The 21,932-nt window shown below is 46.2% G+C and overlaps 4 non-coding genes and 1 pseudogene across 4 annotated transcripts; 3 read left to right on the top strand and 2 right to left on the bottom strand.

Annotated features, from left to right (window-relative positions):
• The first annotated feature begins 3,334 nt into the window (after positions 1-3,334).
• On the top strand, positions 3,335-3,440 carry Trnal-caa. Its single transcript has 2 exons — positions 3,335-3,372; positions 3,395-3,440. It is a non-coding gene; the product is annotated as a tRNA-Leu (tRNA).
• A 4,406-nt stretch (positions 3,441-7,846) lies between these two features.
• On the bottom strand, positions 7,847-7,919 carry Trnar-ccg. The gene has a single exon. It is a non-coding gene; the product is annotated as a tRNA-Arg (tRNA).
• A 3,558-nt stretch (positions 7,920-11,477) lies between these two features.
• Positions 11,478-11,549, top strand: Trnaa-agc. The gene has a single exon. It is a non-coding gene; the product is annotated as a tRNA-Ala (tRNA).
• A 4,731-nt stretch (positions 11,550-16,280) lies between these two features.
• On the top strand, positions 16,281-16,352 carry Trnaa-agc. Its single transcript has one exon. It is a non-coding gene; the product is annotated as a tRNA-Ala (tRNA).
• A 952-nt stretch (positions 16,353-17,304) lies between these two features.
• LOC101605483 lies at positions 17,305-17,847 on the bottom strand (annotated as a pseudogene).
• Positions 17,848-21,932: the final 4,085 nt, after the last annotated feature.

Raw genomic sequence — 21,932 nt, forward strand, 5'->3', positions numbered from 1 at the left:
GAGGACCTGGATGTGCTTCCCAGCACAGATGTGCCAGCCCAGGCGCTTGGGGGAAGAAAGATGAGGCTGCAGACGGTCCAGTGGGTAGAGTGTCTGCATCCAGAGCCCAGCACCCATGGAAAGTGTCTGACAGTACTTGGTTGTAATTCCAGCCTAGAGAGTTGGAGACAGGAAAACCCTGTGGTTTATCTGCCTAATCTGGCCTAATTGGTAAACTCTAGGCTCAGTTCTCTGCCTAAAGAAAAAGTAAAAATACGGAGACAGTACTACAGAGGACCCCAACATCCACCCATGGTGTCAGCACATGAGCCTGTATGCACACTGCACACCCAACATGCCAACAAATATAAAAAATCACGCTACGCTGGGTGTGGTGGTGCACGCCTTTAATCCCAGCACTTTGAAGGCAGAGGTAGGATTGCCGTGAGTTTGAGGCCACCTGAGACTCCATAGTGAATTCCAGGTCAGCCTGGGCTACAGTGAGACCCTACCTTGAAAAACAAAACAAAACAAAACCAAACAAAAATCTAAGTAACTGGTCATAGAAACTTAGATCTCAGCTGCTGATGATCTCAAGATTCTAGATTCTATAGGCTACATCCTCATTCCTGGGGTCCATGGCTGAAGACCATGAGTTGATAACTCGTCCCATTTTTCAGTAAAAGGGTTTCAAGAAATGAGGGCTTGATTGTCATGAGTTCTAGGCCACCCTGAGACTCCATAGTGAATTCCAGGTCAGCCTGGGCTAGTGTGAGACCCTACTTCGAAAAATAAAAAAAATAAAGAAAAAAAAAGAAATGAGGGCTGGAGAGATGGTTTAGTGATTAAGGTGCTTGCCTCCAAAACCTAGGGACCTGGGTTCCATCCTCAGCCCCCACATCAGCAGATGCACATGGTAGCTCTTGTGTCTGAAGTTGCAGCTGGGCACCCTAGCACACTTTTCTCTCTCTCTCTCTCCCGCCCCTGTGCTGCTGCTTTCCTTCTCTCTCAAATAAAAATAAAATTTTTTGTTTCTGTTTTTCGAGGAAGGGTCTCACTCTAGCTCAGGCTGACCTGGAATTCACTCTGTATTGTCAGGGTGGCCTTGAACTCACAGCGATCCTCCTACCTCTGCCTCCTGAGTGAGTGCTGGGATTAAAGGTGTGTGCCACCACACCTGGTTTAAAAATAAAATATTTAAAAAAAAATATTAAACTGGGGACTAGAGAATTGAACTTGATTTCAAGAGGCTAGAATATTGACTTACCAGAGCTTTGGCTACCAGTGGAAAGAGTTTCTGCATGGTATTGTGATCAGTGCTCCTAAGAGCCTCATGAGATGTGGCCATATGCCCTTATCTACAGAGAAACGGAAGCAAGAAAAGAGAAAGGAGAAGGCACAGCTGGAGAGCAGTGAGCCAGAAACCAGGTGGGTACACAAAGCAACTTGTACCCCACAGTATGTATACATGGTGCCCTGGGTGGATCTGACATCACCACACACAGTATACGTCCACGACGCTCTGTGGATCTGATATCACCACACACAGTTTACATACATGATGCTCTGTGTGATGACATCACCACACACGGTATACATACATGGTGCTCTGTGTGATCTGACATCACCACACACGGTATACATGCATGATTCTCTGTGTGATCTGACATCACACACGGTATATATACATGGTGCTCTGTGGATCTGACATCACCACACACAGTATACATACATGATGCTCTGTGTGATCTGACATCACCACACACGGTATATATACATGGTGCTCTGTGGATCTGACATCACCACACATGGTATACATACATCGTGCTCTGTGGATCTGACATCACCACACACGGTCTACATACATGGTGCTCTGTGTGGATCTGACATCACCACACACGGTATACATACATCGTGCTCTGTGGATCTGACATCACCACACACAGTATACGTCCACGATGCTCTGTGTTCTTTGTGTAAGAATGTCAGACCTAGCTAGGTGTGGTGGTGCACACCTTTAATCCCAGTACTTGGGAGGCAGAGGTAGGATCACCATGACTTTGAGGCCAGCCTGAGATTACATAGTGAATTCCAGGTCAGCCTGGGCTAAAATGAGACCCTGTCTTGAAAAACAAACAAACAAAAATACTGCCAAAGGACCATTGCAAAAGAGGTGTTGGAAAGAATGTAAGAGCCAAAAGAGGGCGAGGAGTCCTTGCCTTACTGTCTACCACACACAAAGCGGCCTTGATATTCATGACCTCACAGTGGCTGACACTTGTACACAAGACCTGAATAAAAGGAGGGGAGGGGTGACATTAAAATAGACAGACTAAGCCGGGTGTGGGGCGCGGGCCTTTAATCCCAGCACTCAGGAGGCAGAGGTAGGAGGATCACCATGAGTTCAAGGCCACCCTGAGAGTTCATAGTGACTTCCAGGTCAGCCTGGACTAGAATGAGACCCTACCTCTAAAAACAAAAATAAAAGAGAGAGAGAGACTAGTTGAAAAGAAGGGTTTCATTGGATGGGGAAACTTGGGAGGGAAAAGAGAAGGTAGTGGGAGAAGATTAAATGATCATGAACTTGTCAGTAAAACGTTTTAAAAGTTAAAAAAAAAAGTACTGTCTGGGTGGCATTTGGCTTTCGTGTGTGGCTTTAAGCACAGTGTCCCTGAACTCTCTAGGTGGAGGCAGTTCTGCGGACAGATGCAACCCAAGCAGGGGATCTGGGGTCTGGCCTAACACCCGGGTCTTTGCTCCAAGACACACCAGGCTCAAGATCTTGTTGAGGTCCAGGGGTTGGAGACCCAAGCATCCACGTTTGCATCCAGTGGTCGGGTTTTCTGGTTTTTTTTTTTTTTTTTTTCTTCCCGAGGTAGGGTCTCATTCAATAATAATAATTATTATAAGCAAAAAGGAAAAAAACATATTTATTTAATTCCAGCACTTGGGAGGCAGAGATAGGAGGATGACCATGAGCTCGAGGCCAGCCTGAGACTACAGAATGAGTTCCATGTCAGGTTGGGCTAAAGGGAGACCCTATCTCGCAAAAACAAAAATTGTTTTGACAATTTTCATACATGTACACAATGCATTTTCGTCATAATCACCTCCCTTTACCCTTTCTTGTCCTCCTTGTCCCATAACATCGAGTTTTATGCCTGGTTATTTTTTTTTTTTTTTCTTTTTCAGTTTTTCTTCTCTCTCTTTTTTTTTCCTCTAAGTCTTTTTCAAGCCACAGGTGGCGGTCTTTCTGTTTGTCACCCTTACCAACAACCCGCGCCCACGACGTGCCGAAAGCACGGTGCTCACGCGGTATCCATAAGAGGGAAAAATCCGAGCTGCTGTGCAAGGTGTCAGGATGGCCGAGTGGTCTAAGGCGCCAGACTCAAGCTCCGCTTCCCCGCGCTGGGGGTTCTGGTCTCCGTATGGAGGCGTGGGTTCGAATCCCACTTCTGACACATACACTTTTCTTTCTCCTCCAGCTTCATTTTTCCTAACACATGTATTGACGTGCGCCACCTACATAAGAACTATTAAACCATGTTTTAAAACTCGACTTTTAAACGTTTCTGGTCGACACTGTAAAGTCCGAGGCGGAAGCGCCGCGAGATCCTCCGAGAGCAGCCCAGCCCCCCGTCCCGGGAAGCTGAGCCGCAGAAACCTCGTCTTGACCTAGCTCTCTCATCTGATCAATATTTTTTGCCTGATCGGTCCTGACAGGGCTAGTGTAACCCGAATAAAACATGGAGAGGAGACCTTCTTCCACATATTGCCTCCAGCAGCGAGCCGAGTTTTGTAACAATTGTTTCTCTCCAATCACATGGTGTATTCGTGCTTTATTTTTGTAACTCATATATTTTTACTCAGTGCTGTCTGGGTGGGACACTCATGCTTGCTCCTCTCAAAGGAAATGTTGCAGATTGTAAGATGTACATTTATATCCGACTTTGACAACCTTTAAACAAAACAGAGGATCAATTACAGTAGAAATCTTATGGTAGTTCGTTTTATTTTCCCTTCACAAATGCCTGCCTGCCTCCCTGCTTCCCTCCCTTCCTTTCCCCTTTCCTTCCTTCTTTCTCTTATTCTGTCTCCTCTTCTTCCTTTCCCTCCCAGCCCCACTAACTAAGGATCTTGAGAGCTGTGTGCAGCTGCCTCTCCCCCTAAAAAAAATTCTCCTCCATTGAGAAAACTAAATGAGTTGGAGACACGGCTCAGTGGTGAAGCCTGCAAAGTCTACCAATAAGGGTTCAACTCCCCAGTACCCAATGCACATGCATCTGGAATTTGTTTGCTGTGACTGGAGGCCCTAGCATGTCTATTCTGTCTCTCTGCTGTGTCTCTCTCTTTGTGTGTAAATAAATAAATAAATATTTTTAAAAGTAAAGGAAGCCTTTAACCCCTGCAACTCAGGAGGCAGTGGTAGGGAGGATCACCGTGAATTCGAGGCCACCTTGTGACTACTTAGTGAATCCTAGGTCAGCCTGGGCTAGAATAAGATCCTGCCTCAAGGGGGGAGGGAGGGGAAAGATGGAGTGGGGGAAGAAAACTAAATGGCCGCTGGTGCAAGTCCTTTTATCCCAGCACTCTGGAAGCAGAGGTAAGTGGATCACGGTGAATTGGAAGCTACTCTGAGACCACATAGAGAATTGCAGGTCAGCCTGGGCCAGAGTGAGACCCTGCCTCCAACCCTTCCATCTTCCCTCCCCAGCAAAACACTCCCCCTATGGAGCATCTGATTTCTTTCCTAGTGTCTATCTGGTGGTTTGAACTTATTCATTTTCCCTCCATGTTCATATTTCTGAAATAAGAGCTAATTGTTTTCTGCAAAGGCTTCACAAAACTTAGAGACATTTCTAGACTCACCCTTGACCTCCTGCTTTTTAAAGAAAAATGGCATTTATCTATGAGGTGGGGTGGAGGTAATGGCTGTTGCTAAATCTCTTTTCTTCAGAAACTGCCTCAAACATCAGAACCTCCCAACGTTCCTCATCTCCCAGAGAAGACGGCAGGTGGACTCCTGGACAGCATGAGCTTGAGAGCCACCATGTCAGACACACGTGATTCTGTGTCCTTCCGCGCGCTGTCAGCGACTTCTCCTGCCTCCCCGCTAACATGGCTACCTGCCTTCACACCACTGTACTTGGTTAAATATACTGATTTATGACTTTCTTTGGTTCTGTGACTGTGAATACGTTCATGCAACACTTCCCCAGTCTGAACATGTCACTTGAAGCAACCTGAATCCATTATTCCCAAACTGTGATCATTTACATTTAGCTCAAAATAAACTCTCACTCTCTTTAAGGTGAGATCTGTGTTTTGCATTTTCCAGGTATTTTTAAATTTTTATTTATTTAAGAGAGAGAAAGAGGCAGATAGAGAGAATGGGCATGCTCGGGCCTCCAACCACTGCAAACGAAGTCCAGACACCTGTGTCGCCTTGTGCATTTGGTTTACATGAATACTGGGGAATCAGATCTGTGTCCTTAAGCTGCGCAGACAAGTGCCTTAACTGCTAAGCCATCTCTCCAGCCCTTTTCTGGTTGTTTTTATTTGTTTGTCTAATTTTTAATTTATTTATTGGTATGTAGTCCAGGCTGGCGCCAAATTCCTGAAACAATTACCTCCATTTCCCCAATGCTGTGATTATAGGCGTGTACCTCCGCGTGCCCGCCTCCTCCAGTAGGTTTATGGGTGGTACTTTTTTTTCCTTCTTCTTCTTTTTTTTTAATCGACAACTTCCATGATTGTAAACAATATCCCACTTTCCCCTTTGAAACTCCATTGTCCATCATATCCCCTCCCCCTCTCGATCAGTCTCTCTTTTATTTTGATGTCGTGATCTTTTTCCTCCTGTATGATGGTCTTGGGTAGGTAGTGTCAGGCACTGTGAGGTCACGGATATCCAGGCCATTTTAAGTCTGGAGGAGCACGTTGTAAGGAGTCCTACCCTTCCTTTGGCTCTTACATTCTTTCTGCCATGTCTTCTGAAATAGACCCTGGGCCTTGGAAGGTGTGATAGAGATATTGCAGTGCTGAGCACTCCTGTCACTTCTTCCCAGCACCATGATGCCTTCTTAGTCATCCCAAGGTCACTGCCCTCTGAAAAGAGAAGGCTCTCTACCAAACGTGAGAGTAGCATTAATATCAGGGTTTGAACATTAAGAGCTTACTGGGCAGTTAGATAAGCATAGTACATACATTTAGCCAGACAGCAGCAGACGTTACACCCATAGGGCGCATGACTACCCCTGTTGTAGGTTTTCAGTATCAGGGATGCATTCCCTCCCATGGAGTGGGCCTCCAGTCCAATTAGAGTGCAGTTGGTTTCCCTCATAACAGACGTGCCACTATTGGATGGTACGGTTTAATTTGCGTGGTTATTTAGAGTGCTGGCTGGTGCTCTGCACAGGTAGGTGGCGGTGCCCACCTGCGCTAGCGCGGTGTGAGTCGCTCCGCTCCGTTTGCACCCAGGTGTGCAAGTGTCCCACAGCCCGAGCGGAAACAGCCCGGATCCCCGCACGCCTGTCCAAGAGCGTGGAGGACTGGTGCGACCCAGAGGGCGGGGGTCGGGCCTGCAGCCCCCGCCGGTGCTGCGGGAGGTCGGCTGGCCCGCGCGTCCAGCGCAGGTCGAAGAGCAAAGACGGTCGGGGTGGGAGGGGGCCTTGGCATCCGAGGTTTGCAGCGATGCTCAGACCGGCTTCTCTGCCCTCGAAGGGGTTAATTTTCATTTTATTTTATTTGGCATTTCAAGGTAGAGTCTCATTCTAGCCCAGGCTGACCTGGAGTTCACTATGTGGTTTCAGGGTGCCCTCGAACTCACAGCGATCCTCCTATCTCTCTGCCTCTGGAGTGCTGGGATTAAAAGGCGTGCGCCACCACGCCCCGCTAGTAAACAAACTTTTATTGGTTTCTAAAAAAATGTTTATTTTTATTTTCTTTTACTGTGCATATGCTATTCTAGTGTTCTGCCAATCAACTAAGTCCCTGGCCCAAGAAAACTATTTTAAACACTGAGATGGAGCTTTTAAAATAATATTTTTTTTTGGCGGGGTTTGATTGCACACCATCCGTTAATCCCAAAAGGAGGTTTGCTGTGAGTTCGAGGCCAACCTGGGACTACATAGTGGATTCCAGGTCAGCTTGGGTTAGAGCGAGATTCTACCTCAAAAAAGAATGCTCAGTTTTCAAGTTTACCCATCACTGGCTGTGGAACTTTGAGCAAGAAATAATACCTTTGGCAGGGCATAGTGGTGCAGACCATCAGTCCCCAGCATTCAGAAGGCAGAGGTAGGAGGATCGCCGTGAGTTCAAGGGCAGTCTGAGACTACATTGTGAATTCCAGGTCAACCTGGGCTAGAAGGAGACCCTTCATTAAAAAAAGAAAAGAAAGGAGAGAAAGAAAGAGAGAGAAAAAAAAAAAGAAAGAGAAAGAAATTATACCTTTGTAGGTCTGGGTTTCTGCCTCGGCCACATGGCAATTAATATTAATCAGTGTCTGATGGTTGTAAGAATGTAGGCGGGTGTTAACCTTTGTTGGCAGGAAATCTAGGCGTTGCTGTTTTGGGTGCTTGGGTAGCAATGCAGGTCCTCCGGAGGTTATGCACACTTTGTACCACCTGGCTGCACCCAGCTTCTTATCAGCCCTTGCTGACCTTTGTCAGATGAGTTGAAACAAACCTTAATCCTTGAACTCTCCCTAGGCGCCACGTTGGTCACGTGGTTTTCATCTTCACGAGGTCCCGCTCTGCCTTTCACATTTGTGAAGCCCTTGTTACACAGTTACAAGAAGGAAAACGGTGGAAATAGAATTTCAAACACGTTTCAAATCCATCAGAGAGCAATGAACAAAGAAAAGTATCGACCACGAAGGGACTCGAACCCTCAATCTTCTGATCCGGAATCAGACGCCTTATCCATTAGGCCACGCGGCCAACTGCTGACTTAGGGGCAGCACATAACAACCAAACCCAATGTGACTCGGTGGGGAGGGGCTTCTCTCCGCTTCTATGGAAGATGCAATTTAGTAAAAAAAAAAAAAAAAAAAAAGTATAAATAAACATAAAATAAAAAGCGTGGTAGCGCATTCCTTTAATCCCAGCACTTGGGAAGCAGAAGAAGTTGGATCGTCCTGAGTTCGAGGACACCCTGAGACTAATAGAGTGAAACTCTACCTCGAACCCCCGCACCCCCCCAAAAAAAAGCCTTTATTTGAAACAAAAATGTGACCATTGACAAAGCATTCTAAAATTAGATCTCGGGAGCTGTGGAAGGGCGGGAAGCTCTGTGGGGCCTCCGAGAGCCCCGTGGAGTCAGGGCTGGAAGAGCTCAGGGGCTTTGGCTTGCAGCAGGCGGGAGGCGTGCGGAGAGCCAGGCACTCTCTGTAGGCCAGCCTGGCAGCGAGTCCCCGGCTTCCAAACACACATCACCCTCTGAAGTTAATTTGTGATGTCCACCTTTACTTAAACCACAATCCATTTGGAGAGGAATATCCTAAACTGTGTCTCTCAACTTTTAAAAATTTTTGGTAGGCTTTTGACAGGGTAGACTATACGGGTTGTAATTAAAGGCAAAAAAGAAAAAAGTCGAGCGTTTCTGTTAATAAAATTGATATATATATTTTTTAAGATTTATTGTTTTTCTTTTCAAATTTTTAAATTAACAACTTCCATGATTATAAAAATATCCCATGGTAATACCCTCCCTCCTCCCCACTTTCCCCTTTGAAATTCCATTTTCCATCATATCCCCTCCCCATCTCAGTCAGTCTCTCTTTTATTTTGATGTCATCGCCTTTTCCTCCTATTATGATGGTCTTGTGTAGGTAGTGTCAGGCACTGTGAGGTCATGAGTAACCAGGCCATTTTGTGTCTGGGGGGAGCACATTGTAAGGAGTCCTACCCTTCCTTTGGCTCTTACATTCTTTCTGCCACCTCTTCCACATTAGACCCTGAGCCTTGGAAGGTGTGAGAGAGATATTGTAGTACTGAGCACTCCTGTCATTTCTTTCCAGCACCTATTGAGTTTAAGAGATAATAGTTTTTCTTTTTGAAAATTTCTTATTAAGGTCTTAGAATGTGAGTGCATTTTGTGTAGAAATACCCATACCTTTTCCCGACTTCCTGGAAATCTAACCAGTTACAAGAATTGTTTTAATCTTTATTTCTTTCAAAGTAATTTGGTTAGCTGGGCGTGGTGGTGCATGCCTTTAATCCCAGCACTCGAGAGGCAGAGGTGGGAGGATCGCTGTGAGTTCGAGGCCACCCTGAGACTACATAGTGAGTTCCAGGTCAGCCTGAGTTAGAGTGAGACCCTACCTCAAAAAAACAAAACAAAACATAAAAGGTTGTTTTTATTACTTGGCCTCTGCTATTTTTTTTTGTGATCATAATTCATCTATACATGTTTTTTTTCTGAACATTAAAATTTGTACTCAAAGATAGAATTCCATTTTTAATGAATTTAAAGAGCTAGCAAAATCATTACTTTCATCCCTTTAGGAAACAGTTATTGCCAAAGTGAGGAGATAGATAATATTTCATCTTGTTATACAATGGAGATGTGGTTTGCAGAGAAATTGTTTTCTTCATATAATTGGAATTTCAAGGGATGTCAGTGTTCACTTATGCTTTATTATCAGTCCCAAATGGCTTCTATTCTGTTCTAGAAGCCTGAAAGCATGTAATTTGAAATCTCTCTCCAAGTTTTCCCCAGGGTTGCCTGTGGCCCACCCATTTGACAACTTCTTTACTGTCTACTGACTCCTCCTCAAACAGGATCAGGTCAGAGGGTCCCAGCGTGGTATGACTGGTTGGGATGGTGAGGTCCAGAGCTGGGGAAGGACCTCAAAGGAAGGGGGTCTCTCTCGCTCTCTCTTTTTCACATTTTCAAAGACATAGGACCCATATGGCGGAGAAAGAATTAGAAGGAAATCTGCTGGGGTCTGGGGAGATGGCACTTGCCTGGAAAGCCTGATAGCCTAGGTTCGATTCCCAAGTACCCACCTAAAGTCAGACGCACAAAGTGGCACATGCATTCTGGAGTTTGTTTGCAGCTGCAAGAGACCCTGGATGGAGCTTCCTTTCCCTCCCCTTTCTGTTTCTCTTTAGCTCTCCCTGACTCACTCGCAAATAAATAAGTACAAATACTAGGAAGGTGGGAGGGGAGGAGGGAATTACTTGGGTTTATTGTCTGTAATTAGCGAAGCTGTCGATAAAAATAAATAAATAAAAGACTAAAAATATAACCAAATAGTAAAGAAGAAAGGAAGAAAGAAAAGGAAGGAAGGAAGGAAAAAAGGAAGGAAAGAAGAAACTCAGCTGGGAATTGTGGTTCATGCCCTGTCAATCCCAGCTCTTGGTAAGCAGAGGCAGGAGGATTTGCTGTGTGACTTTGAGGCCAACCTGGGCTACATTAGTTCCTGAGCTACACAGGCAGGTTTAGAAAGGATTCAACACTCGTTGACTGTGATTCCTGGCTGCCCTGGGGTCGCTGCTCATGGGTTTCCCAGAGGTGTCCAGGCAACTGCGGTTCAGGGTCTGGAGTGGACGTGCATGTGAGGGGAAGAAACACCCGTGAGGCTGTGTCAGAGGACAGCTCGTTTATTAGTTGGGGGAATGGCTTATAAGCTTTCATGTAGTGGCGGGAAAAGGTACGGGGTTCGGGTCACGGGGGATTGGCTGTGAGGGCTGATGCCTCATTGACATAGAGGGTTAGGGTGGGTTCGGGTCACGGGGGATTGGCTGTGAGGGATGATGCCTCATTGACATAGAGGGTTAGGGTGGGTTCGGGTCACGGGGGATTGGCTGTGAGGGTTGATGCCTCATTGACATAGAGGGTTAGGGTGGGTTCGGGTCACGGGGGGGGGGGTTGGCTGTGTGAAGACTGCTGGCTGATGCCTCATTAACGTATAGGTTACGGTGGGGGAACAGGTCACGGGGGAATGGCTGCGAGGGCTGCTGGCTGAAACGTCATTAACATACAGGGTTGGGGTCGGGTACGGGTCTCATGGGCTCGGGGAAACCAAAACCTAAGTCTTTCCAAGACTTCCGGGGTGCCAGGCAAGGGAGGGAGCGGCCCCACTCCTGCTGGTCTGCAGGTGCGATTATCGGGGTCTAGGCCAGCTGCAGCCTCCTGCGGCCTCGCAGGTCAGGCCTGCTTTAGCGTCCCGTGGCCGGGGCCTGAGCCGAGCCCCGCAGCTGCCACGGGACCGCCGGTCAGCACGGCGTCCGCTGCGGCTCCCGTCCCCTTGCACGCGCTCAGCGCTGGCTCCCCTCCCCTCCCTGCAAGCTGCAGGCGTCCTTTTCGGACAGGGAGCATCAGCCCCTCTCTGGAGTGACCGGGCTCGGCGTCGTTCTCCGGATCTCGGGGCTGGACCAGGGCTTTGGCTTCGCGGGCGGCCCCGGAGCATCCGCAGGCTCGGCGCGCCTCCTGCCGACGCGCCAGGCGGCAGCTCAGGGTCATAGGAGGATTTTGAGCCGCTCTGCCGGCGAGGGGGTGTAGCTCAGTGGTAGAGCGCGTGCTTAGCATGCACGAGGCCCCGGGTTCAATCCCCGGCACCTCCACTTTTCCCCCTTAGTCCTTCAGCTTGGGAAAAAAAAAAAAAATAAGCGTGAAGCTCGCGTCTTGTTTTCTGACGCTTGAATCCTCTCCCGGTTCTTCTATTTCATTCCCAAGTTAAGGAAACTGCCGCTTTTGCTTTTTATGTCAATGTGTCTCGGGTCTCGTGCCACCCCCAGTGTCTGCAACCAGGGATACAAACCCAGACACACTGGGTACTTTCCTTAGTATTGGAGAGCCAGAAAAGATGGAGAGAAGAAAGGAAGGAAGGAAGGGAAGGCAAGGAGGGAGGGAGGTAGGGAAGGAGGGTGGGAAAAGGGATAGAGGAGAAAGAAGAGGAGGCGATGGAGAGGATACAAAAAAGAACTATGAAAATAAAAAATATGTGGGACGCCGGGCTGCAGGAGACAGGAACACTATCTCAGTGATTTACCGCCCTTTTCCTCCCAGGGCACCCTCCCTTTCCTTTCCTGATCCCCCTCCTCCCCAGCGTGTCTCCGCTCTCCACTTCAATAAATCCTGTTGTTCTCCACTCACGAGTCGTTTTTAAAGGATGTTGGGTTTGAATCCAGATGGAAATTCTTGGTTGTCTCAAGTGCAGGGATTTGGGTCTGACTGCTTTGACGCAGCACTTGGTTAGAGAATTTAAACACGAGGATAAGGAAGGGAATAAAATAAGTAAAATGAAATAAATAGGCACACGTCTTCACTGTGTTTTCTGGTCTCATCTCACATTTGGAAGGCCTTTGCACACATATGTGCTGCATACCTGAAAACACACTTGCAAATTTCATGCCCAGCCCTGTCCAACAACCTCTCCCAGGCCACCTGTCCGGGAGGAAGACACCGACCGGAAAGACATGGGCGGCCCTCATGCGGCCACGACAGCGGAGGCCGCCTGGGTCGGGGCAGATAGGTCGGGCTGTTTGGGCAGGTGAGTCTGGGATTTAAGCACAGAATGCCCAGGTGTGGACTCCATGCTGGGGGTACACCTTGGAGCTCAAGGACACATTTGTGTATATTGATGTAGTTCTAGGACCCAGAGTTTGTTGTTTTTTTCAGTTTTCCTGACCTGGAAGTGGCCTTCACCGTGCTGGGATCAAAGGTGTGGGCGACCATGGCCGGCTTAACATGCACCTGCTCACATACCCCAGAGATGTACGCATATGCATGCCCCCAATTTTTTTTATCCTTTTTGATGCACCGTGTAGCTCACTTGCCTCAAATGCACAGGCCCAGTACTGGAAAAAGAAAAAAATTCAATTCCCAGTACTGAAAAAAAGAAAAAAAAAAACAGTAAAATAGATATAATTTTTTAAAAAAGTGTTGAATTTTATAAACCCTGTCTCTGCATCTTTCAGATGATCATGGGATTTCACTGTTTGTTCGGTAATGAAGTGGACCGCATCCACTGACTTGTGTACTGAAGCCCTCTCACTCCGCAGGGAGAAAGAAGGGGCGGAGCCCAGACTTCTTCAGTCCTACCAGTGACTGAGAGGTGAGGGGTGGAGGGAGAGAGAATTGCATGATTTCCTCCTCAGACCTTTAAGCAGCTGGCTTGGTGGTAGGTTTCGGTACAGAAATCTGTTAACCTTGTTCTGGGCATGGCTGTTAATGTCACATCTTTACAGAGAAGGTGGTCTAGGGCTTTTTAATTCTATTATCTTGCTATGGTCACTCACCTGGGTCACGTTTATGAAATCCAGTCTCACAATATTTGCTTTTTTTTTTTTTTTTTTAGTCTATTTGGCCGGGTGTGGTGGCGCAAGCCTTTTAATCCCAGCGCTCAGGAGGCAGAGGTAGGAGGACCACCGAGAGTTCAAGGCCACCCTGAGAATACATAGTAAATTCCAGGTCAGCCTGAGCTAGAGTGAGACTCTACCTCAGGAAAAAAAAAAAAAAATCTTTTTATTTTATTTTATTTTATTTTATTTTATTTTATTTTATTTTATTTTATTTTATTTTGAGGTAGGGTCTCACTCTAGCCCAGGATGACCTGGAATTCACCATGTAGTCTCAAGGTGGCCTCAAATTCATGGCAAGCCTCCAAAAATCTATGTGTTTATTTATTTATTTGAAGTAGGATCTTGCTGTAGCCTAGGCTGACTTGGAATGCACTATGTAGTCTCAGGGTAGCCTCAAACTCACAGTGATCCATCTCCCTAGGCCTCCCCAGTGCTGGGAGTAAAGGCATGTGTCACCATGCCCCACTAAAAATCAATTTATTGACAACTTCTATATTTATAGACAATATACAATGGTCATAATCCCTTCCCACCACACTCCCTTTGCCCTGTTCAAATTCCCCTCCCCTGACTCTTCTTTCCAAGTACTCTCTACTATTTTTTTATTTTTTTTATTTTTATTTTCTGAGGTAGGGTCTCACTCTTGCTCAGGCTGACCTGGAATTCACTATGTAGTCTTAGGCTGGCTTGGAACTCACGGTGATTCTCCTACCTCTGCCTCCTAAAAGTGCTGGGGTTAAAGGTGTGTGCCACGGTGTCCGCCTTTCTCTTCTATTTTGATGTCATTTTTTCCTGCTATTATGCAGCTCTTGTGTACGTAGCCTCAGCCACTGAAAGGTCGTGTATATCAAGGCCACTTTGAGTCTGACAGCCAGTATTGTAAGCAGTCCTCTCCCTCCTTTGGCTCTTATGTTCTTTCTGCCACCTCTTCCAAAATGATCCCCCAGACTCGAATGGTGTGATAGAGATGCCTCGGTGTTGAACACTCAACCGTCACTCTGATGAGTTTTGAGTCTCCCCTGTGGTCATCGCCATCTGAAAAGAAAAGCTTCTCTAATGAAAAGTGAAAGTAGCATTCATGCGTGGGTGCAAACATAAGTATTTCAAGGGCAGTTTGGTGGACATAACATATCCATTTAACCAGGAAGTCTGCCTTCTGATAGGGCTGTTTAATCTATTCACGTGTAATGTTATTGAAGTAGTGAGTTCTATGCCCTCCAGGTGCTCTTCTACATCTTTTGCACATTTTTGTTCTTTCACTGCTTTCTTCTTCTTCTTCTTCTTTTTTTTTTTTTTTGTTTGTTTTTTGAGGAGAGTCTCACTCTAGTCCAGGCTGACTTGGAATTCACTCTGTATTCTCAAGGTGGCCTCAAACTCATGACGATTCTCCTACCTCTGCCTCCTGAGTGCTGGGATTAAAGACGTATGCCACCACGCCCAGGTTTCAGTGCTTTCTTTTGCATTACGTGACTATATTCTAGCAAAGCATTATGTTTTCATTAATGATGTGTTTTCTATTTCATTTTCAGCTTTCTTTTTTTGTGGTTACTCTCAAGTTTGCCATATACAAATTAATTTATCAGGATTACCTGATGTGTTATGCTAATTTAATTCCAGTCATAGATAGAAAAGTTACTTCTAGAAGCCAGGCTTGGTGTTTCAAATCAAAGGATGCCTTCCTTTAATTTTCTCTTTACATTCTGTCCTTATGTCCTTAACTTGGACAGCTTTCTCCCATCTACCCACATTGAACTTTGTTGGTGAACATATCATGTATATTACAACAACTCTGTCTTCACTCCAACTGTACATTACGTCAATATAATTTTATACAGTTGCATTTGAAATCACTTAAGGGCTGGCGAGATGGCTTGGTGGTTAAGGTGCTTGATTGCTTACAAAGCCTAATGTCCTGGGTTCAATTCCACAGTACATACATAAAGTCAGAAACACAAAGTGGTGCATGCATCTGGAGTTTGTTTGCAGCAGCTAGAGGCCCTGGCAGACCCATTTTTTTTCTCTCTCTGCTTGCAAATAAATTAATAATAAATAATTATTTTTTAAAAAATCATTTAGGGTAGGACTCCTTACAACGTGCTAGTCCAGACACATAATGGCCTGGATATCCATGACCTCACAGTGCCTGACACTACCTACACAAAACCATCATAATAGGAGGAAAAGATCATGACATCAGAATAAAAGAGAGACTGGCTGAGAGGGGGAGGGGATATGATAGAGAGTGGAGTTTCAAAGGGGAAAGTTGGGGGAGGGAGGGCATTACCATGGGATACTGTTTACAATTATGGAAGTTGTCAATAAAAAATAAATAAAAATAAATAAATCATTTAACAGAAGTGAGCCACGCACGCCTTTAATCTCAGCATTGGGGAGGCAGAGAGGTTAGGAGGATCATGGTGAGTTTGAGGCTACCCTGAGACTAGAGTGAGTTCCAGGTCAATTTGGGCTTGGGCAAGACACTACCTTGCCATCCAAAGGAATATAACAGAAATTTCCCGGTTTTAGCTGGGCGTGGTGGTGCACGCCTTCAATCCCAGCACTCCGGAGGCAGAGGTAGTAGGATCGCCTGAGTGTGAGGCCGCCCTGAGACGACATAGTAAATTCCAACCAGGTGAGCCTGAGCCTAAGTGAGACCCTACCTCGGAAAATCAAAGACAGAAAACTTCCAGCTTTACTATAACCTGCCTACCTAATGCTTCTACCAATGCATTTATTAAAATGGTTTATAATTTTTTTTTTTGTTTTGTGACGACAAAAAAAAAAACAACTTCATGAAACGGTCACCACGTTGGAGCATCGTATTTGGCGCACCCTGAATCTGTGTGGGGTTGCACTTCCGGAAGCAGAGTGGTCCCTAGCTTCTGGTACGGACACACACACACACACACACACACACACACACACACACACACACACACGAAAAAACCAGCTTTCTGCCTTGAATGTATTCCCTCAAGAATCGTAGCGCCAGGGGGTGTAGCTCAGTGGTAGAGCGCGTGCTTAGCATGCACGAGGCCCCGGGTTCAATCCCCGGCACCTCCAGTGTTTTCGCGGCGCGGCCCTCCCGCGAGGACTCCATCTTTACTTTTTCCCCTCGGCGTCCACCGCAAGCAAGAGGGATCCGCAGAGAGAGAAGATGCAGGAATGGGGAAAAGCCTGCAAAACGGGCAAAGACGCGAAACCCCGCACGCAACAAGGAAAGCGCCCCGCGTGACTCCGAGGCCTCAAGGAGCCCAGGCGGAAAGGGAAGCGGGAGGCGGAGGCGCGCAGCCCGGCCAGGTCTTCGGTCCGCGCCCGAGGGCGGCGGAGGCGGAGGAGCCTCCGCGCCGGGACCTGCCTGCGCGACCCGAGCCCCCTCTCCGCCGGGCCCCGCGAATCCCCGCTCGCTACGAGGCTACTGTGAATGCCGTGGTGTGAGCTGGGAGGGTAGATAATATAAATATATGATTGCATTTTAATGTTTTCTAACTTTCTGTAAAAAAAAAAAAATGTGCTTAATCCTAGCGCTTGGGAGGAGGAGGTAGGAGGATTGCCGTGAGTTCGAGGCCACCCTGAGAGTGAATTCCAGGTCAGCCTGGGCTACAGTGAGACCCTAACTCGAAAAAAAAAAAAACAAAAACCGTACATGGCCCGGCGTGGCGCACGCCTTTAATCCCAGCATTTAGGAGGCAGAGGTAGGAGGGTTGCCATGAGTTTGAGGCCACCCTGGAAGTACAGAGTGAATTCCAGGGCAGCCTGTATCTACCTCGAAAAACCAAAATAAATAAATAAAATAGAGGCTCGGGTATCCTGGGATGGTCTTGAATTTACTGTGTAACAAAGGACGACTTTGATTTTGAACGTCTTTCTAGTCCTGCTTCCACTTCCCCAGTGCTGAGGCACTCAATTCAGGTTTGCTAGGCAAGGGTTTAGGCTTAGTACAAGGATTGTACGAACTGTTTTTTTTGCTTTTTTTTTAAATGATTGAGCCATTCAAAGTCAAAGTCGTCCTCTGCTAGGCTGTTTGCTGAAGTTCATGGTTGCTACTAAGAAGAACATGAGACTGTTTTCGTCTCAATTCCAGCTTGCCTTCAACACTTTCTTTGGTATGTGAAAGACGCTCTAATTCTTTCCCTAGAGCCTCTAGCTCCCTCGGTGTCTCATGCCTGTCTGCATGATGCTGGATCACTTTTGCCAGAGCGCCCTATTCTTGACGATCTTTTCGTGTTCGTTTCGCTTGAAGGATTTGCTTCTTGCACTCAGCAATTTTTTTCATGTGCCCCAGCAATGCTACATGCTATTTCCTTGTAAATTTTTAAATAATCATGTATTTTTCTCAGGTACATCTCATATACAAGCAGTTTTGCCCATTGAAAACACACTGAGACAGCGTGCTCAGCATACATTGGTACCGGCTATATCCCTCTTCCAGGGATCCAGAGTTGCACGATTTAATGAAGCTTTTCACGAGTGGATCAATTCTCCAATCATCTACAGCACCGTCCCCATCAATTAGGGGACACTTCCGTATGACTTCGGCGTCCATCATGGCTCTCATCACGTTTTTTGTTTGTTTGTTTTTTGTTTTTTCCAGGTAGGGTCTCACTCTAGCTCAGGCTGACCTGGAATTAACTATGTCATTTCAGGCTGGCCTTGAACACACGGTGATCCTCCTACCTCTGCCTCCCCAGTGCTGGGATTAAAGGTGTGCACCGCCACCATGCTTCTTCCTCTTCCTCCTCCTCCTCTTATTATTCTTCTTCTTTTTAAGAAGTTTTGTTATTATCTTAGAGAGAGAAGTAATGGATCAGGGCCTCGGCCACTGCAATCTCCAGACACTTGCGCCACCTAGTGGACATGTGTGACCTTGCACTTGACTTACCTTTGTGCGGCTGGCTTATGAGGGATCTGGAGAGTTGGATATGAGTCCTTAGGGTTTGCACTAAACTATCTCTCCTGCCTTCTTTCTTTTTGAAAAATTTCCTTCTCCATAAAGAAGTCCTGGCAGGGCTGGAGAGATGGCTTAGTGGTTAAGCTTAGCAGTTGAACACTTGCCTGTGAAGCCTAAGGACCCGGGTTGGAGGCTCAATTCCCCAGGACCCACATTAGCCAGGTGCACAAGGGAGCACACACATCTGGAATTCGTTTGCAGTAGCTGGAGGACCCTGGTGCTCCCTCTCTCTCTCTCTCTCTCTGTTGCTCTCAAATAAATAAATGAAAATTTAAAAAAAAAAAAAAGTTCTTGCAGCCTCCAGGGTAGCCTCCACCTTCCTGGGGGCTGGAAATGTCAGAAGATTATCTCCTTACCTAGAAGGGAAAATGAACTTCCAAGACTCCTGGAAGACCATCTCCTTACAAGAAGGGCATTCCCTTCCCTAGGAATGTAGACATTATTAGTTCATTTCCTATAAACCTTGTGAAATGCCTGGACACTAGGCAAGGCAGCATGGGAACTGGACTGACCAGCTCAGCCCCTATCTGGTAAATTCCCATAGATAACCCCAATCAGGTGGGCTTTGCTGTCTCTGTGCACCCCTTTCTGCTTTCCTGCCTGAGCTCTGACCTCTTTCCTACTCTTAGGTTCTGTAGTCAACTCCTTCAGAAACTTTACCTTCTGTGGCCTGTGGATTTCACTCGTAGAAATCCATAAGACAAGACCCAGAAGTTTTGCATGATCAAGACTGTCTAGCACCCTAACTCCTGGGCTAGAGCCAGGAATGATGGTGTTGCTCTCAAAGACAACCCAAATTCCCATATCACTACCACCAAATAATCAGGAAGCTTTTACTCTTTAGAATCCTTTGCAACTATAATGAAACCGTGACTGATGGCTGCAGCAAGGAAGAGTTGGGAAACCACTAGTTTCCAGCATAGCTGGTGCCAGACTAGCCTCCTGCGGAAAAATAAGTTCCAGTCTGAGCACTTGGGAACTTCCACCTATGAGTGAGGTTTTCCCGGGGCAGGCCCAGTCGGGAGGAGTGCTGGGGTTAAAGGTGTGCACCACCATGCTCAGCTTTAATATTTTATATAATAACTTACATTATATAAATTAAAATTAAAATTTATATTATATGTAAATAATTACAATTATATAATTAAAAAAATAGTTCCGGGCTGGAGAGATGGCTTAGCAGTTAAGCGCTTGCCTGTGAAGCCTAAGGACCCTGGTTCGAGGCTTGGTTCCCCAGGTCCCATGTTAGCTAGATGCACAAGGGGGCGCACGCATCTGGAGTTCGTTTGCAGTGGCTGGAAGCCCTGGTGCGCCCATTCTCTCTCTCTCCCTCTATCTGTCTTTCTCTCTGTGTCTGTCGCTCTCAAATAAATAATTAAATAATTAAAAATATACTTCCAAAAGACATTGTTTCTCAGATTAAGATGTCTTGCTACTGGGGTTTACTTCTCCAACAAAAAGACACAAACAAAACAAAACAAAAAACAAAGAGACTTTCCCCAACCCTAGGCTTGCAGTTTTATAGTGGCATTTCCCCAGCATTTAATGTCAGTAAAACCTGCACTTTCTATTTCCTCCTATCTCTTCCGACAGCCTCAGATGGTATCTGACAGAGAAACTCTGCCAAACTGACAAGGTGTTCCTAACTTCAAAAGAAGCTGTGGGGTAAACCTTCCAACCTGAGCAATAGCGTATGGACAGAGGAAGACAAAAGGGGAAGACAGAATATTTATTAAGAATTTGAAGCTGGGTGTGGTGATGCACGCCTTTAACCCCAGCACTCGGGAGGCAGAGGTAGGAGGATTGCCGTGAGTTTGAGGCCACCCTGAGACTCCATAGTGAATTCCAGGTCAGCCTGGGCTAGAGTGAGACCCTAAAAAACCAAAAAAAAAAAAAAAAAGGAACTTGGCCCCCAAAACATTATAGGCCATTGCCAAGACCCTTGGTTTCCCACCAGGAATAGATGGTAAGACCCTATTGCTGAAGACTCCACACACTTGGGCTGCAAGGCCACTGAGAAAAACTGCTGGAACTGAGCTGATCACCTCCTCCATGTAGACCAGCTGACAGAAAGCTGGAAGAAACCATTCTGCATGCAGTTCAATGGGAGAAACAGAAATCACCAGTGAAGATACTCAACAGTGGACACTGCAAGCCTTATATTTGGCCAGCCAGGTCAAATGAGCCAACAGGTGCAATAGTGGCACATCTATCATAGTGGAAACCAACTGCCCTCTAATTGGACAGGAGGCCCGCTCCATGGGAGGGAACACATCCCTAATACTGAAAACCTACAACAGGAGTAGTCATGAGCCCTAAGGGTGTAATGTCTGCTGCTATCTGGCTAAATGTATATACTATGCTTATCAAACTGTCCAATAAGCACTTCTCTTAATGTTCACACCCTTATATTAATGCTACTCTCACTTTGGGTAGAGAAGCTTCTCTTTTCAGATGGCAGTGACCTTGGGATGACTCAGAAGGCACCATGGTGCTGAGAAGACGGACAGAGGAGTGCTCAGCACTGCAATATCTCTATCACACCTTCCAAAGCTCAGGGTCCATTGCAGAAGAGGTGGCAGAAAGAATGTTAGAGCCAAAGGAAGGGTAGGACTCCTTACATCGTGCTCCTCCAGAAACAAAATGGCCTGGATATCCATGACCTCACTGTGCCTGACACTACCTATATAAGACCATCATAAGAGGAGGAAAAGATCATGACATCAAAATAAAAGAGAGACTGATTTAAAGGGGGAGGGGATATGAAGGAGAATGGAGTTTCAAAGGGGAAAGTTGGGGGGAGGACATTACCATGGGATATTGTTTACAATCATGGAAGTTGTTAATAAAATAAAATAAAATAAATTATGAAATAAATAAAAGAATTTGCCAGGCGTGGTGGCACATGCCTTTAATCCCAGCAGAGGTAGGAGGATCTCTGTGACCTGGAGACTACATAGTGAATTCCAGGTCAGCCTGAGCTAGAGTGAGACCCTACCTTGAAAAACAAAAACAAAAACAACAACAAAAAAATTTGGCTCCAGAAAATGAGACTTTCTGGATCTTTTATATAAATTTGTAGTAAAAGATGGTTTAGCTGAGCTTGGTGATGCTTGCCTTTAATCTCAGCACTCAGGAGGCAGAGGAAGAAGGATTGAGTTGAGTTCAAGGATAGCCTGAGACTACATAGTGAATTCCAGGTCAGCCTAGACTACAGCAAGCCCCTACCCCAAAAATCCAAATGCCCCCCCAAAAATGAGTTTACAGAAGTCTAAGGCACCCTGAGTGCTGGGAAGATGGCTTAGTGGTTAAATGTTGGTTTGATTCTTCCAGTATCCAGGTAACACCAGATGCAAAAAAAAAAAAGAGTTTCATATACATCTGACATTTGTTTTGGAGCAGCAAGAGGCCCTGGAGTGCACGCACATGCACACACACGCACACTTATACAAACAAATAATGTTTTTCCTAGATAGAAAGTTTATATTTATTTATTTAACGTTTAAAAATATTTTATTATTTATTTATTTGATAGAGAAATAGGCAGGGAGAGAGAAAGAGAGAATGGGTGCACCAGGGCCTCGGGTCACCTGCAAATGGACTCCAGATGCACGTGTCCCCTTGTGCATCTGGCTCTTTGTGGGTACTGGGGAATCGAGCCTGCGCCTACAGGCTTTGCAAACAAGTGCCTG

Source organism: Jaculus jaculus, chromosome 13 (genome assembly GCF_020740685.1).
Source record: "Jaculus jaculus isolate mJacJac1 chromosome 13, mJacJac1.mat.Y.cur, whole genome shotgun sequence".
Taxonomy (NCBI): domain Eukaryota; kingdom Metazoa; phylum Chordata; class Mammalia; order Rodentia; family Dipodidae; genus Jaculus; species Jaculus jaculus.